Here is a 19,238-nt window from a genome sequence, read left to right as displayed (position 1 = left end):
ATCATATGAAAAAACATAACCAAGAAAAAACACCCACTATGATTATGGAGGCTCCACATACTGGGATGATCCCAGGACCTCACTGTACAGGGTTCCCAACTCTGGTGTTTTCTATAATGCTGGTGATAAATTTAGGCTCCACCAAGAAAGGTGTTTAAAATGAAACACTACGATGTGGGAAGGAAAGAGGCAATCACCTTCAAGAAGTATTTAGTGACCACCGTCTGTCTGAATAATAACTTGTTATACAACACAAGCCCTAACTATACATCTTTTTACACTTTGGGGGCCTCTATTGCCATTAATTTGGCTCTGCCAGCCAAATAAGCCAGGCACTCACTAACAGGGGTGGGGGGAGGGGAAAGGTGGGAGGACTAGAACTAGAGTGGGCCTTACCTATATGGCTATGAAATTGGTTACTTGGTTCCAAAATGTATTTTTTAAAATATTTCTTTATTTTTTAAATTTACTTAGGCTGCACCAGGTCTCAGTTGTGGCATGCAGGATCTTTTAGTTGCAGCATGCATGCGGGACCTAGTTCCCTGACCAGGGATCAAACCCGGGCCCCCTGCATTGGGACCGCGGAGTCCTACCCAATGGACCACCAGGGAAGTCCCCCAAAATGTATTTTTAAGGTTCTCCTTTTCTGTCCTTAGGAACCTTTCCTGTGTGGCCCTCCCTGCCATATCCCTGGGGTTCAGGGATCCTCAGGCTCTCCCAAGGCTAAAAGAATAAGTGTCACTGTCAATTTGGGGCTGGCGTTGGAAAGATGCCCAGTGTCTTCTAGCAACTGGGTCAGTGGGAGCCTGAGTGCAATCTACCTTTTACAGATTCCTGGTTGTAGGGGATACTGAGAGACATGGCTGAAAAGTGGTGGGACTTTCTGCTCTCTCCCTACTGTGGGGGGTGGGGGGGGTGGTCCTTTGATTGTGTAATTGTGACAGATAATAAATACCTTTGCGGCTCTGGATTCTTCTCGTTACATAATTTTTTTTAACAATTCTCATCAATTTTACTTATCTCCAAATAAGATTTAAACTGTGGTTCTTCCAAACAGAATTATACAATTACCTATACATGCCATATAAAATACTGAGTTTAAGACAAAACTATGTCTCCACTGCTGACAAAGGAATAATTCAATCATGTGAAAATTCAGATGGTCTTTCTCTTTGCCACTCCCCGGACAGTGCCGTTTACGCCCACTTTCCTGATTACCTGCGTTCCTGCTTATACTCCGAGCAGACTCTGTTACGGCTCCGCAGAAGAGCCCTAAAGCTCCTCTACGTTCCCACTGTACACATATGTCACAATCTCCTATGGTACTTCTTAGCCCTGATCGCCCTCAGGTTGGAAAAAAAAAATTTACCTACAAATAGGTGCTAAAATGCTTTGTCCTCTAGATTTAGCCTGTGAAATACAGCACATCTAAAATAAAGGATGTTTCTTCTTCCTCTGTATCCTATCCATACTGTTGCTATTAGAAATAAGTATATGGTGTTTTAGTTGGACAACAGAATCTCCCGTATAGAAATCATACATAGCTCTAGTTCTAATAGAAGCAAACTTGAATTAACAAGTTTAAAGACACGTAAACCCTACAGGTTTAAATTCTTATTTGAGCTCCCACCCCAGTAAGAAGGCTTCCTCACTGCCCTCCCATAAGTAGTTCTAAAGATGTTCTTCAATTTAGAAATAAGCTGTTTTTAAGCAATAGAAGAGCAAGGGCTAGGATTAAGCCTAAGTAAGGGTCAACATTTACAACTGTACAGGATGGCAGTACCTAAAGACACTTACGTAAAAGTCATTCTTGGATTCTCTCTATTTACTAAAAATGGGAGAACAAAAAAACCTACTAAACAACAAAGAGAAAAACCAAAAACTCATAAATCCACGAGGAGAAGTATCAAAATATGCCTCATAATTCATACAAACACAACAAATATGTGGAAAATAATGCTGAACTTATCCAATAAGTCCATAAAGTTACAAGTATTTTCACCACTCATTTTTTTCTTGGGTGAGTCCTATTTAAACGGCAAGAAAATTCTGGTAAGTTTTAAATCCCTTCTTTAAGTTAGTAACAGTCTCAGAAAAGCCTAAACTTTAGCTTTAAATGCTATTTACCACTTCTAATTTTAGAGTTAATTTCTAAAACTTTTACTTAAAATGCAATTTTTTAAACCTCTCATTACCAACCCACTATTTCTGTGTACTCCTTAAATCCCACCAAATGAGACAGTATAACTACCAGAAAGTAAACAAGCACATTTCTTTAGGTAAACAACTGAGTATGCTATTTTACTGTGTTGTTCAGAAACAGCCGAAGCTTGTGAGGACTATAAATTTTCTATTGTATATAGACTATAATTTTTTTGTAAATGAAGTATAATTGACATTCAATATCATATCATATTACTTTCAGATATACATTATAGTAATTCGATATTCATATACACTTCAAAATGATCATCACCATATCTAGTTACCATCCGTCACCATACAAAGTTGTTACAGCACTACTTACTGTTTTCCCTATGCTATACATTATAACCCCATGACTTATTTATTATATTTTAAAACTGGAACTCTGTACCCCTTAATCCCCTTCACCTATTTCACCTGCCCCCCAACCCACCTTCCCTCTGGCAACCACCAGTTTGTAGATTTTTTTTTTTTTTTAAAGATTTATTTTTTATTGATTAATTGATTGATTGATTGATTGCTATGTTGGGTCTTCGTTTCTGTGCTAGGGCTTTCTCTAGTTGTGGCAAGTGGGGGCCACTGTTCATCACGGTGCGCGGGGCTCTCACTATCGCGGCCTCTCTTGTTGCGGAGCACAGGCTCCGGACGCGCAGGCTCAGTAATTGTGGCTCACGGGCCCAGCCGCTCCGCGGCATGTGGGATCTTCCCAGACCAGGGCTCGAACCCGTGTCCCCTGCATTAGCAGGCAGATTCTCAACCACTGCGCCACCAGGGAAGCCCCAGTTTGTAGATTTTTAATTGTATATAGTATACTGACTATAAAATATTCTACCACCACCAAATTCTTTACATTCAAGAATAGTTCTCCCGGGACTTCCCCGGTGGCGCAGCGCTTAAGAATCCACCTCCCAATGCAGGGGGCCTGGGTTCGATCCCTGGTCAGGGAACTAGATCCCACATGCATGCCACAACTAAGAGTTCGCATGTCACAACTCAGGAGCACGTGTGCCGCAACTAAAGGAGCTGGTGAGCTGCAACTAAGGAGCCCGCCTACCTCAACTAAGACCCGGCACAACCAGAAATAAATTAAAAAAAAAAAAAAGAATAGTTCTCTGCTAAATTACAATTAATTAGGGGATGACATTTATATAAGGTAACTTTGACAAAGAGAAATTCAACAATAAAAAGACAATCTAATTTTAATAGACATTTCTCCAAAGAAGATATACAAATGGCCAGTATACATGAGACGCTCAACATCATTAGTCATCAAGAAATGCGAATCAAAACCACAAGCTACCTCGTCACACGGATGAATAGGGCCATAAAAAAAGGAAAAAAGGAAAAAAATCAAGTGTTGAATATATGGAGCAATTAGAACCCTCATATACTGCTGGTAGGAATGTCAAGTAGTACAGCCACCGCGGAAAACAGTTTGGCTGTTTCTCAAAAAAAAGTTAAACACAGAGTTATAAAAGGATCCAGCAATTCCACTCCTAGACATATACTCAAGAGAACTGAAAACATATTTTCACAGAAAAACTTATATATGAATGTTCATAGCAGCATTATTTATAATAGTCAAATGCTTCATCAAATGATGAATGGATAAACAAAATATGATATATCCATACAAAAGGATGGATAGGAATAAATTAACCTAACCAAAAAAAAAAAAGGCAGTAAAGTACTGATACGTGCTAAAACCTGTGTCAACCTGGAAAACATTACTATGCTAAGCAAAGGAGCCAGTCACAAAATGCCACATATTGTATGATTCCATTTATATAATGTCTCCAGAAAAGGCAAATCCAAGAGAGACAGAAAGTAGACTGGTGGTTGCCAGGTGCTGGGGAAGGGAAGAAAGGGGAGTGACGGACTGCTAATAGGACCATGTTTCTTTTGGGAGTGATTCAAATGTTCTGGAATTAGACAGTGGCAATGGTTGCAAAACCGTGTGAACACAGTAAGAATCACTGAATTGTACACTTTAAAAAGATGAATTTTATGGTATGTGGATTACATCTCAAAAAAAGAGTATTTTCTAAAACTGCAAATCTATATAATGCACATTTCATTTAAAATGACACTGAAAACTGACTATTCCAAATCAATATTTCCTTGCTAAATCAATGTCTATGTCCTTTAATGGGAGGGGATAGGTCCTGATCCCACCAATATCTCCAGAGCTTAACACGGAACACATATATATGAATGGATAAAAATAAAAACGAAAAATAACACATTGATTTGTAACCTCATCATGATTTTTAAAAAATTCCTGGGCTTCCCTGGTGGCGCAGTGGTTGAGAGTCTGCCTGCCAATGCAGGGGACACGGGTTCGAGCCCTGGTCTGGGAAGATCCCACATGCTGCAGAGCAGCTGGGCCCGTGAGCCACAGTTACTGAGCCTGCACATCTGGAGCCTGTGCTCCGCAACAAGAGAGGCCGCGACAGTGAGAGGCCCGCGCACCGCGATGAAGAGTGGCCCCCGCTTGCCGCAACTAGAGAAAGCCCTCACACAGAAACGAAGACCCAACACAGCCATAAAAATAAATAAATAAAATTAATTAAAAAAAAAAATGGAGGTATACAAATCCTTTAAAAAAAAATTCCTTAATATTCTCTTCCTGAAAAGAAAAATATTAGGATCAAGAAATTAAAAGATACTTTGACTAACAATCTGTTTTAAGAGCTGAGAATAAACATCATGATTTTTTTCTACTTTGTTTACCTAAAGATAACTTTAAAAACAAACAACCACCGGATTTAGACTATCCCCAACAGCAGCTCTCATGGCAGAGGGAAAAGATAAATGCAAATCCTCTTAACAGCAAAATGAAAACACAATTAAAAATCAAAATTCACCAAAGCAAAGTAATTAAAATAATGCTTTAAAAAGACAATGGCAATAAGAGATGAAAAGTATACTACAGTAAATTTCCTCAGAAAGGCCAGCAGTTCATAAAGCTTTCTATTTAAAGATGTTCGTGGTTATCACCGTTAACATACATAAATACAACTGATGAATATAATCTGGTTTGGAAGGAGAGAAAATATTCTAACTCAGTATTTATGTTAGTCCTTAGAAATGAGAGCAAATGCTACAAACTATGATCACCAATTTGATGGCTTTTCTTCTTTTTTTCACCTGAGGTCCAAATAACAAGTGAAGGCATACCATCCAGAGAGAAAAGAGGAAGGCAAAATAGTAGCCACTCATCACCAACTCCAACTTTCTTAAGAAGCCAAGGCACTAGGAGAAATAACTCCTCATCAATGAAGGCACTAAACTAGCCAACTATGGCTATGGTAGTGGCATTGTGAGATTTTTGGGCGGCACCAGAAAACTGCCATCAACCTGCCAACCCCTGGGATCCAAATCTTACATCCAGGTATTTTCACCACTGATGGCTTCACCAAGGCATGTCAAGTAAATGGTGCCCAGTGTTTTCTGTCACCTAGCTTCAGCAAAATCTACAGCCAAGAGCCTTCCAGGTTAATGATAAGTGCCCCTCCACCCTTTGCCAAGCTTCATGATTTTATAAAGATTGGGGAAATAAGGAACAATCACATGGTTTTCAAATAGGTAAGTCTCTCTGCCCCTGAACATAATATCTTTTAAGAAGTAGCATCCAACTATGTACTAACCAATCCATGACTTGAGTCTTACCTCTTCTCCACTTTTTGGTTCCATAAGAAAACTCAGTTCTTAGTTCAGCGCTCCAGAACCTACTTGGAGAAGGAATTAAACGTCCTAGCAAAGACAAGTTGAACTGGAGACTAAACACCTGGCTTGTTCCCCTTGCCTTTGACAGGACAGTTCATCTTTTGTTTACAGAATAAACAATATGAAAATAGGAGCTAGACCAGATTCATTTCAAAATAGTTTACATAAAATCTAGTCCATGAGTGGAAAATACTGTGTTTTTAAAACCCTACATGTTGTCCTCTTCTAAGATACGTTAAAGCTCTAAAATATCATCATGAAAGCAAAAATGAATTCCTAATTATTCACCACTTAAAATGATATATTAAGCAACACTTTATGAAAAAAAAAATTGTCCCAACAGAATGTGGACTACAACTGGCATCTATTCAATGGTTCTTTTAAATTTCAAGAACAATTTTTTACAATTATCTGTTCCTATTTATAAACTCACAACAGAACTGAAAGGATTTTGGACTTGGCATGCAGAACATTTCTACTCTCCATTAAGATTTTATACACACATATACACACTAATACACACATATACATGTATGTGTAAATGTATACATATAAAGAAATATATATAAAGATACATATATTTAGGATACATATATAGCATACATACATATATATGTCTCTCCTAAAATCCTGACTGGTAAAACAATTATATAATGCAATATTAAAATTACAAAAGAAGTCAACCCTTTTAAATCAGTACAATGCAAGGCTATCATCAAACTACATGCCTATCTAGCAATATATTTAAATTAGTGTGATTTGTACAACTTTTCTGAAAAACAGCTGTACTGCAGAAAGAGTACTTAGAATGTAAATGCGGGGACTTCCCTGGTGGTCCAGTGGTTAACACTCCTCGCTCCCAATGCAGGGGGCCCGGGTTCGATCCCTGGTCAGGGAACTAGATCCCGCATGCCACAACTAAGACCCAGTGCAGTCAAAAAAAAAAGTAAATGCTATTAATGTAGATACATAACCTACAGGAGTAGAATTAGATGTAAATATGTTGTGATTCATGCTTTCCATTCTCTCCATTGCCTTTTCTTCTGCAATAGCCCACAACAGCCTTCCTCATGGATAGTCAGAAATTTGAATGATTTCATTCAATGAAATTTTACCAATGAAATTTTTCCTATATACCATTATAATAAAATGCCACAGGAAATTCTTTCTTAGGTACAGTAACTGGTTTCTTCTGGGCTCTACTTGTTTTTCATATGTCAGTATTTTCTACTCTGTGGTCAGCTTAGTGTTTGGGTCATCACAAGGGATGGCATATTTTTATCAGCAAGTTCCTGCAGAAGTAGTACATATCTATCTTACAGATCTTCAAAAGTGAACTATCAATTTCTTCATTTATCGTTAGCTTTTTTGTGCACAAAGACATGAAGATGTTCACCCACATGTGCTTCTCAAATTAAGAACTTTTTATTCATTCAGAAGACCCTACTGAGAGAATGAAAAGACAACCCAGAATAGAAGACATATTTTCTGGACAAAGGACTCATATCCAGAATATATTAAAAAAAACTTCTAAAAAGCCATAACAAAAAGGAAAACACCGAACTGAAAAATGGGCAAAAGTCTTGAATAGACACTTCACAAAAGAAGATAGCCAAATGGCTAATAAACATATTTAAAAACTGCTGCATTTCAACAGTCATCACAGAAATGCAAATTAAAACCACAGATAATAGTTAAAATAAAAAAGCAGAAAATACCAAATGTTGTTGAGGGTACATAACAACCAGAACTCTCAAACTGGGAATGTAAATTTGTAGAACCACTTTAGAAAACTGTTTAGCAATATCTACTAAAGATGAATTCATACATACTCTATGACCCAGCAATTCCACTCTAGTTATATAACCTGACAGAAACACACATGTTCACCAAAAGACATATCAGGATGTTCAAAGCAACAGTATTCATAAAATTGGAAACTACCCAAAAGCCCATCAACAGCAGAATGGATAACTAAATTATAACTTCACACAATGGAATATTATACAGCCATGTGAATGAATCAACACACAACAGCAAGGGTGAATCTCATAAACATAATGCTGAGCAACAGAAAGCAGACACAAGAGCATTTACTGTACGATTACACTTATGTAAAGAGCAAAACCAGGCAAACCTAGTCTGCCAGCTGAGTGGTTACCCAGGGTAGGGGCACAACTGGAAGGGCACATGCAAGGAGCTTCTGGAGTGCTGGTAATGCTGTTGCTTGATCTGGGTACTAGTTAAAGTGCATGTTCAGCTTGTGAAAATTCACTGAACTACAATACACATTTATAATTTGTGCATGTTTCTGTATGTAAATCATACTAACAGTTCCAAAAGGGGAGAAAAGGAGACTGGCAGAGGATTCGCAAAACTGAGTCCCCCTAAAACTGAGTTCCCCTGCTCAGTTTATGATTAATCTCTCTCCCAAACTTTATTTCGTTTCTGGTTCTGCCCCTGTTCCTCTCAGGACTGAGGGCTATCAAAGAAAAGGGGGGAATGAAACCAAGCAGGACCCTGTGGGGCCTTCCCAGGTACAAAAGCCCCTTCTTGTCCTTTGTTTCTTTTCTTTTTTTTTTTTTTTTTAATTTTATTTATTTATTTATTTATTTTTGGCTGCGTTGGGTCTTCGTTGCTGTGCGCGGGCTTCCTCCAGTTGTGGTGAGCGGGGGCTACTCTTCATTGTGGTGCGCAGGCTTCTCATTGTGATGGCTTCTCTTGTTGCAGAGCATGGGCCCTAGGCACACGGGCTTCAGTAGTTGTGGCTCGTGGGCCCTTGAGCACAGGCTCAGTAGTTGTGGCACACGGGCCTAGTTGCTCCGCGGCATGTGGGATCTTCCCGGACCAGGGCTCGAACCCATGTCCCCTGCATTGGCAGGCGGATTCTCAACCACTGCGCCACCAGGGAAGCCTGTCCTTTGTTTCTTGTTTGCAGAAAGAAAGGCTTTAGTCTCCTAGGCCATCCCAAAAGTTCCAAAGAGCAGGCTCAAGCCTTTAATGATTAGGACAATAGAGTCACAGGACTCCTAGTTCCTCCTGAAGGGATATAGATAACAATCTGATGCATATCTTTTGAGTTGTTCAGCAGCAACTAAGACCCTCACCTGTGGAGCACAGCGACTATGAGCTTGTGGCAGTAGAGCCCAAACTGGCTGTAACGAAAAGGTTGAGATTCCAAAAGTATCACTGTTACCTCAGCACCAACCAGTCAGAAGAAGGTCCAGGAGCTGATCACATATCCTACGATCCTCTTCCCTAACACCTGTCTTTAAAAACCCTTGCCTGGGACTTCCCTGGTGGCACAGTGGTTGAGAATCTGCCTGCTAGTGCAAGGGACACAATCCCTGGTCCGGGAAGATCCCACATGCTGCGGAGCAACTAAGCCCGTGCACCACAACTACTGAGCCTGTGCTCTAGAGGCCACAAGCCACAACTACTGAGCCCGCACGCCACAACTACTGGAGCCTGCACACCGCAACTACTGAGCCCATATGCTGCAACTACTGAAGTCCGCATGCTCTAGCGCCCGCGTGCCACAACTACTGAGCCCACGTGTTGCAACTACTGAAGCCTGTGCACGTAGAGCCCGTGCTCCGCAACAAGAGAAGCCTCCGCAATGAGAAGCCCGCGCATCACAACGAAGAGTAACCCCTGCTTTCTGCAACTAGAGAAAGCCCGCGTGCAGCAACAAAGACCCAACGCAGCCAAAAAAAAAAAAAAACCCTTGCCTGAAAGCCATCAGAGAGTTTGGGTCTTCTGAGCATGAGCTGCCCGGTTCTCCTTGCTTGGCACCTTCAAATAAACCCTTATTTTGCTGCAAACACCCTCTGGCAGAGTCTGGCTTTTTGTGCCACAGGCACACGAGCCCTTGCTGGGTTAACAGTGTAGACTGTGAGCCCTCTGCAGACTGGGAACTTCACATGGTTCACTGCTGTATTCACCCCAGCACTTAACAGTGAGTGGCATATCATGGATACCTTATTAGCACATGTTGACTAAAGCAAGCATGGAGGTGCAGCTTTAACAGAAACCTACCTGAAGAAATGGCAGCTAATCTTAATGCCATCTTGACTTACTAGTTCACATTTATCTAAAGTATTCATATTACTTTACAAATCACCAAATAATATAAGGCTAGGTATGGAGCCACATGCAGATGACCGCTATATCTGTGGAAGGGACAGTGATGATGATTCCATGAGTGATCAGCAGCAGGTGGCATCCCCATCACTACTCCATGCTTCATAAAGTACTATGCATTACATGTATCAACACTATGCTTCCCGAGTTACCTATTTTAAAAAGAAATGGTAACAAGAGTATAAGAAACACAAAGGAGAAACAGACCTCTCCAACCTTCAGCTCTTAGGAAATAAAACACTTAGCATGGTGTATTGGGTACAAATAGGTATTCAGTAAATGTCTGTGGTACATACGAAGGAAAACTGGTATTTTGATTGATCACACTAATTCCTAGAAAGTTTTCCCTTCTAAAAACTACCAATTGGCATATCCAAAAAATGGAATATTCTACATTAAAATGATAGTAAAGGGACTTCCAGGGCGGTCCAGTGGTTAAGAATCTGCCTTCCAATGCAGGGGACACGGGTTCGATCCCTGGTCAGGGAACTAAGATCTCACATGCCACAGGGCAACTAAGGCCACACGCCACAACTACTGAGCTCACGTGCCACAACTAGACAGAAGCCCGCGCACCGCAACTAAGACCCAACGCAGACAAAAATAAAGAAATATTTTTGAAAAATAAAGAAATATTTTTGAAAAATAAGCATGATTATAATTTCAAAAATAATAGTAAGATAGTAGAGTCAAATGTACAGCCCCAGAAAGTGACAGACATGCCTAGAATCCAGAGACTCATGCTGACTGCAGCCTGCTTGGCTCTGCTAGCCCCACGAGCTACCAGAGCTCTCTCAGCTATGCTTGCGTATTATTATTATTATTATATGATGATGATGATGATGCCTGGAATACAGCATACTGGGACAGAGATTACGGATGGGGAAAGGTATTCTATTCAAGAGGCTGCCTTAACTTAGGCCTGGTCATGAGGTCCCCTTCTCCTGCAAGAACGAGAACCAAGAGGGAGATGCATTAAGCATTTCATATCTGTCCCTTCACCCCATCACAGAATGTTCCAATATGCAAGTGTATAATTGCTTGCATTTTATAATTAACACCACTCAAAGAACATGTCAGGCCATGACTGATGTTTTTTACCTCACTAAGTCTAAAGCTTACCAAAGAAAAGACCATCAAAAGAAGTAATTACAATCATAATTTTCCAGTTGAAGATTAAACACACACATTTGCCTCTTATACCTTCCAAAATCCTCTCAAATGTAAATGTTATTAAAGTTTTATTAAATTTGAGGCAAAAAAAATTTCAAAATCGATTAACAGGAGACGAAGCAGCAATAAAATCCTGCAAGTTAGAAGCAGGAAGACAGGAGACAATGTACACAGCAGACCCAAGAAACCTGAATCCTAATCCAGAAAGCAGAAAATCAACCTGTCTTGCACTATACCCTCCAAAGGCTCAAGAATCAGTGGTAGCAGGTATCAGCGGAAATAAGAGTGAAAATGAGATTTAAAAGCAGAAAGGGAAGTTGGAGACCCAGTTATTCATTCATTCATTCATTCATTCATTTATTTATGGCTGAGTTGGGTCTTTGTTGCTGCGTGCGAGCTTTCTCTAGTTGCAGCGAGCGGGGGCTACTCTTGGTTGCGGTGTGTGGGCTTCTCATTGCGGTGGTTTCTCTTGTTGCGGAGCACAGGCTCTAGGTGCGTAGGCTTCAGCAGTTGTGGCATGTGGGCTCAGTAGTTGTGGCTCACGGGCTTAGTTGCTGCGCGGCATGCGGGATCTTCCCGGACCAGGGCTCGAACCAGTGCCCCCTGCACTGGCAGGCGGATTCTTAACCACTGTGCCACCAGGGAAGCCCGGAGACCCAGTTAAACAAACACAGCTCCCGGAATCCCCATTAGAAGACTCTCTCTGGAGAGACTGAGGTGGAGAGATCTGGACTGGAGACACCAGAGCTTAGGAGAAAGAACAGCGTATCAGAAAAGAGTGATTAAGTGAGAGGTTTATGTATTAAACCTTGAGATATCCCAGTGTTCCTCCGCCAATCAGCTCCCAGAACAGTAACAGCCAGGCCTAGTCTCTGGGGAAACTGACCAGCCCAAGAAGAAAGATCTAAAAACACTGTCACTCAAAGAAACAGCCTAGTTAAATTAGAAGGCAAGAAGCCCCAACAAGAAGTTCCATCAAGCATACTGAGCTTCCAAACTGCTTTACTGATTGTGCACTCTTAACCAAGCAGGCAAAGATCACCACATACTTCTAACTAAAAGGTCATAAAAGACCAAAGCAAAGAGGATAAATGCAACACGGAGGAAAGAACTATGCAGGAAGGTGTAAACTTTAAAAAGAAAGAAAAAAACTTCCTGTAATCTCAGAGAAATAAGAGAAAAATAATTAAAACCATAAAACGAGGACAGTGTGCTACTAACATAGGGGGTAGGGACAAAGAGTTTTTGAAAATTAAAAATAACAGATTATTAAAATTTTATCAAAGAGTTAGAATATAAAATTGAGAATCTCTCATAGAAAGTAGAGAAAAACAGGTGAAAATATGAGAAGAGGTTAAAAAAATTTTTTAAGGGACTTCCCTGGTGGTCCAACGGTTAAGACTCCGCGCGCCCAATGTACAGAGCCTGGGTTCGATCTCTGGTGGGGGAACTAGATCCCACGTGCTGCAACTCAGACACAGTGCAGCCAAATAAATAAATAAATAAATATTTAAAAATTAAATAAATAATAAACAATTTTAAAGAATCAGTACAAAAGATCCAAGATCCAAGGAGAGAAGGAAAAAAAAATTAAAGCAGAGGAAAAAAAAATCAAACAAATACTTTTTAAAATTTCCCAGAACTAATGGACATGAGCTTCTAGACCAAAAGGACCCACTGAGTGCCTAGCACAACAGATGTAAACAGATCTACACCAAGGTACAACATAGTGAAATTTAACAACACTGCAGACATAAAGAAGCTCCTAAAGGCTTCCAGAGAAACAGAGAAAGTAGGCCACATTTAAAGAATCAGACATCACAACTGGCTTCAGTCTTCCTAATAGTGGAACCTAGAAGGCAATGGAACAAATGGCTTTCAAAATTCTAAAGGAAAATGTTTCCAACCCAGAAGTCGAAGTAAGGGTGAAGATCAAAAAAAAAAAAAGTTTAACCCCTATGCATTCTTCCTCAGAAAGATACTGGAGTGTATGTTCCATGGATATGAGACAATAAACCAAGAAAAACAAAAAGATGTGAATCAAGGGAAAGGGCTTCAATTAAAGAAGTTGGAAAAGGAAATGCCTAGGATAACAACTAAACAGCAGACCTTGAGAACAGCCTTCTAGAACAAGTCAAAAAACCAGGAAAGAGCCACACACACACCCCCCAACAATGAAATCAATAAAATACCTGATGTGTTTGAACATATCAAAAAACTATTTAAAAAAAAACAAAACTAATAAGAGAGGCTTCCCTGGTGGCACAGTGGTTAAGAATCCACCTGCCAATGCAGGGGACACGGGTTCAAGCCCTGGTCCAGGAAGATCCCACATGCCACGGAGCAACTAAGCCCATGCACCACAACTACTGAGCCTGAGCTCTAGAGCCTGCAAGCCACAAGTACTGAGCCCACGAGCCACAACTACTGAAGCCCGCGCCACTAGAGCCCGTGCTCCGCAACAAGAGAAGCCACCTCAGTGAGAAGCCCGCGCACCGCGACGAAGAGTAGACCCTGCTCACCGCAACTAGAGAAAGCCCGCACACAGCAACGAAGACCCAGCACAGCCAATAAATAAATAAATAAATAAATAAAATCTAAAAACACAAAAAAACAAAAAAACCATTAAGATTATTAAGTGAGAGTCTGAGGATGAATTCATGTTATAAGCAATTTATGATATATACATAGAAAATTAGGCAAACAAAAAAATTTGTTGTTAGCTTTAGGGAAAATAAGGTACTGTCAGGCAAGGAAAAGTAACCACAGCATACAACATATTACTGTAAATACTGAATACTGATCTAACTACATTATGGATATAACTATACTAGAAAAATGGAGAGACAGGAAACGGGAGTATATGCAGTTGTGGGAGGGTGGTAAAAGAGAGCTAAATCCTTAAATCTCCTAGTGGTAAGTCAATTAAAAAATTTTTTAAAACCCTGAAAACTGAAAAATCAAGAAGTAACACCCTATAAATGTTTTTTACCTTCACAGATAACAGCGAAACAGCAAAAGAAAGAGCCAAGAAGCAGGCAAGTAAGCAGGAGACTGCTGTTTTGGGTAATAAGCCTGTAAGATCTATCTGACTCTAACCTATATGTAAGTATAACTATATGTAAGAGATGAAAAATAAATAAAAAGAAAAAAAGGGCTTCCCTGGTGGCGCAGTGGTTGAGAATCTGCCTGTGAATGCCGGGGACACGGGTTCGAGCCCTGGTCTGGGAAGATCCCACATGCCGCGGAGCAACTAAGCCCGTGAGCCACAACTACTGAGCCTGCGCGTCTGGAGCCTGTGCTCCGCAACCGGAGAGGCCGCGACAGTGAGAGGCCCGCGCACCGCCATGAAGAGTGGCCCCCACTTGCCGCAACTAGAGAAAGCCCTTGCACAGAAACGAAGACCCAACACAGCCAAAAATAAATAAATAAATAAAAATAAAGGAATTCCTTTAAAAAAAAAAAAGAAAAAAGAAAAAAAGATTAAAATGCGATTACAAAATGTGCCATGAAAGAGGAATCTCGTATTCATGGGAAACTAACCTAACTGGGGGAGAGGGGAGGTACTCAAACTCCCCTTAGGACAGACTACCTAAACTGAGGGGGGAGCTGGGAAGAAGGGAGCATTCCAGGTAGAGGAAGTAGAGCAACAGGAGACCTCCTGGCCAGAGAAGGTGAGTATTCCAGAAAGTGAAACAAGTTCCCCAGGGAAACAACAAATCATGAGAGTCCATCTTCACCCCTTCTCCCAAGTCCTGGTCTCCCCCATCTACCTCTTACCTATCCTTCAAGGCCAGGCTCAAGTTTCATCTCAGAAGCTTCCTAAGAAGTCTCTGGAAGTTGGTGATCTCTTCCATCTCAAGATAATGCCTTTTATCTACTATCTTATTCTCTGAATTAATATAATTAATATTGTATCAATACCATAATACATTCTCATGGATTGAAGTCACTCAACAGGTATTTGGTGAATACTTACTATATGCATCAAATTGTGCTGGGTACTAAAAGTAAGGGAAAGAAGAAAAGGAAGGGAAGATGCGAAGGAACGAGGACAAACAAAGCAGCAGTCTACAGGCACTTGGTAAACTTTTAATTAGGAAGGCCCGTGGCACATCCTTTTGCATTCCATAATATTTAAACATGCAAGCTGGCACTTCATAAATGCCTTATTACGTAGATTACAAATGGCTCATAAGATGAAAAGTCCTTGATGAATGGAAGCTTGACATTTTGAAAACCAAGGTACAAATCTGGGGGGAAAAAAGTATACTTTATACATAAGACAAGCATAAAAGTAACATTTTCATAATAATAAACAGCACAGAGCGATTTTTAAAAATTCTTTTTTCTAAGATTCCTAGTTTCACAAGGAGAAAACTTGACAAAAATACAGAGAAGAAAATAAAAACCACCACAATCCCATCTTTCAGATATTCTTCCAGCCTTCTGGGGGAATACAAATCATAACCTTTTTCACTCACTACATAGTGGAATTTTCCTTCATCATTAAATATTCTTTTGTAATATCACTGTAGTATTTGAAAGTCAGTCTATATTTTTCTCACGGGGAAAAAAGTTCACTTCTTAGAAAACAACTACAGCATTAAGTAGGTACAGCTAAATAATAGTTAAAGCAACCTGCTAAGAGAAATACAAAATCAGTGTTAAAAGGTATACCCTGGAAATTGTTGAGATCCTTTCAAACACAATTACAGATTCTCACTTAAATATTTTCACTAAAATGTGAAGTCCTAAATATAAAATGGCATTTGGATTACCTTAAACCTAACTGATACAAAGAAAATAAGATATTTTAACCTTCCAAATAATGGTGAAGCTAATATAATAAGCTAATGATTACCTTTCATGCCCAGCATAATTTGCCTTTTCTCCCCCTCGACTCAGCTAGTCATTTTGGCCAGAGCTGAATGGTGACAAGATGGCTTACAACATCACGTAACTGTGATCACCTCAATTAACTCTCTCACCTAAAATGAAATTGGACCAATGTGTTTAAGAGCATTAATGCTACTCACCCTCACATGCATGACTGAGAAGAACCGATTTTAAGTATGTACACTCTAAAATACTATAACATCTGAAAATGCAATTCTGCTTCACAAGGACAAGTGTTGAAAAGAATCTCCTATCAACAATCAATCATGTGTAAGATCCCCAAGGCTGCAGATAACCCTCAATTCATACTTCTTATGCTATTTCTATAAAAACATGAGCAGATTTTCCAATCTTCTGAAAATGCAACTACTAAAAGCAGTGAATAAGAATACTAGAAATCAAGAGCCAGTTTCTTTTTAAAAAAGCTAAAAAAACTTTTTAAATTGGTATTTTCTTCCTTTTAAAAGATTATTGATTTTATTGTGAACCTAAAATTGCTCTTAAAAAGTTTATTTGAAAACATTTTAATTATTAACTTTCCTGATTTCTAAAAGCATCATTAACTTTTTTTAAAAAATTTATTTATTTATCTATTTTTGGCTGCGTTGGGTCTTCGTTGCCACGCGTGGGCTTTCTCTAGTTGCGGCGAGCGGGGCTACTCTTCGTCGCGGTGTGCGGGCTTCTCATTGTGGTGGCCTCTATTTGTTGTGGAGCACGGGCTCTAGGTGCGCGGTCTTCAGTAGTTCTGGCACGTGGGCTCAGTAGTTGTGGCACACGGGCTTAGTTGCTCCGTGGCATGTGGGATCTTTCTGGACCAGGGCTCGAACCCGTGTCCCCTGAATTGGCAGGCGGATTCTTAACCACTGCACCACCAGGGAAGTCCCGCATCACTAACATTTTGTCATGATATACCATGTTTGTTTGAAGCTGACCAGAAGGGAAAGACCTACAACAAACAGAATGTTTTAACTAGTGGGAAATTACAAAACAGTACTCTGTACTCACCAGTGACTCATTCTTTTAAAACATAATATTAAGGAGATTTTTCTATTTTTTTAAACCATGCATAATTTTTTAAAGATCTACTGGGCATATATATTTACTGGCATCATTTTCAAAAATAATTATTCACCATGAAAGAAATTTGCTAAATCATCAATAGAATGCCGTCTCTTTGGATCAAAGCCACCAACTTCTACAAACAAAAACAATCAATCATAAAGCTGGAAGGAGACAAAATGATCTAATCTAACTACTACTTCATTTTATGAAAGGAGAAAATAAAGCTAGAAAGAGATTGAAGTTCTAGCCCACAGTCATATGACAACTACTTACTTCATTGCAGAAGTCAGGCAATATATTACTGATTAGATGTTTTGATAAAGTCCTTTTTTGTTCTCCTGAATCAGTCTCTACTTAATGTCCAAACTGAGCCTTCCAGATACTAAAGTGTACATCACACCCTTCAAAAACTGCTTTTTAACACAAAGTTATATGAAAAGTTTGGACGTTATATCATAAAGCTCCTAAAATGAAAGCTTCAAAATACTAAGAACACTATATTCCTGACTACACAGTCCACAAAATCTCACCTAAATTTAACAAGGACAAAACAAATTTTTAAAATTTAATAACAAAGTAAACAGCAAAATAAGCACTGAGTTCCACAGAGAAAGAATTGGTGGTGGTTAAAAGGACCTGAGTTTTACCTGTAGTGCTTTCAATTTTTACGGGATTGTAGTCATTGTTAATCAAATCTTAATGTTTACGATGAATCTGGGCAATATATACTCTATGGGTATTATTTTATACTATTCCTGCAGTTTTTACTTTCAAATAAAAAAAATTTTTTAAGGAATTTTTAAAAAAGAAGCAAAATATGATCATTAGTGGAAAATTTGGAAAATAAGAATGAGAAATCACTCATTTTTCTTTAAAAGTACTGTTTGAAAAACAAAAACAAAAAACAAAAAGGATGCTATGCATTTGTCAAAACCTATATTTGTCTAAACCTACAAAACTTTATAGCACAAGGGGTGAACTTTAATGTATGTGAAATACAATAAAAAAAATTTAGGCTTCCCTGGTGGCGCAGTGGTTAAGAATCCACCTGCCAATGCAGGGGACATGGGTTTGAGCCCTGGTCCGGGAAGATCCCACATGCCGCGGAGCAACTAAGCCCATGCACCACAACTACTGAGCCTGCGCTCTGGAGCCCGCGAGCCACAACTACTGGGCCCGCGCACCTAGAGCCTGTGCTCCGCAACAAGAGAAGCCACTGCAATGAGAAGCCTGCACACTGCAACGAAGAGTAGCCCCCGCTCACCACAACTAGAGAAAGCCCGCGCACAGCAACGAAGACCCAATGCAGCCAAAAATAAATAATAAATTTTTTAAAAAAAGAAAAAGTTAGGTGGTTGGTGGTTCCCAGGATGGTATGCACAATGTGACAAAACAATCTAACTGTATTATAAATTTATGAAAACCTCATTAAAGAGGGTGAGAAGAAAAGGTGCTGACATAAGTACCTAAGTAACTTTGGAAATGAGTAGTCTTTATAAGACTAAAGGCAAAAGAAATTGTACATATGCCTTGTCCTCTAGTTGATAAAACTGTTTCCCACCTGATACTGCTACACATGTACATTAGAACTGAAGTTAAATTAAGTAAACGGATGGCGGATGGGAGGAGCCAGGTCTCTCATTGTTGGAGCAGAAGTTTAAAGATGAGAGGGGAGGAGGCTAGAGTGATCATGTAGTAATGGATTAGAGTCAGTTTAATACAGACAGACGGTTACTTATGAAATGTTTATGGATGTACACACACATGTATTTCTTTACTGTCAGCCTAGAAGGCCCAGAAGCAATGACGCACCAGCAGCAATGAGCACAGATCTTGGTTTCTAACATGATTCTCCAATAAAAGGAACCAGGGTTCCTTGGAGAAATGGCTGATTCTAGGATGGCACAGAAAATATACATGGTGAGCCTGGTGCCAAAAAGTAAGGAAGTGCTTTAAAAATCCACAAAGATGGAGCTCTGTCAAAGGGATACAAGTGCCAACTGAAAGAGATCCCAATGGCCAAAGCT

The 19,238-nt window shown here is 39.7% G+C and overlaps 1 protein-coding gene and 1 long non-coding RNA gene across 4 annotated transcripts in view; one reads left to right on the top strand and one right to left on the bottom strand.

The window, feature by feature from the left end:
* The window catches only part of LOC309624597, a 329,163-nt gene extending 310,624 nt beyond the window's left edge, over positions 1 to 18,539 (top strand). The window contains exon 2 of the long non-coding RNA XR_014242048.1: positions 3,104 to 18,539. This is a non-coding gene — a long non-coding RNA (uncharacterized lncRNA). The remainder of the gene's footprint in view (positions 1 to 3,103) is intronic.
* The window catches only part of NDFIP1 (Nedd4 family interacting protein 1), a 50,566-nt gene that overhangs the window by 22,390 nt on the left and 8,938 nt on the right, over positions 1 to 19,238 (bottom strand). The gene's annotated exons all lie outside the window — the stretch shown is intronic.

This window comes from Balaenoptera borealis, assembly GCF_965194805.1.
Source record: "Balaenoptera borealis genome assembly, chromosome: 2".
Lineage (NCBI taxonomy): Eukaryota > Metazoa > Chordata > Mammalia > Artiodactyla > Balaenopteridae > Balaenoptera > Balaenoptera borealis.
Note: the sequence above shows the minus strand (reverse complement) of the source record. Positions and strands in the feature narration are given on the sequence as shown.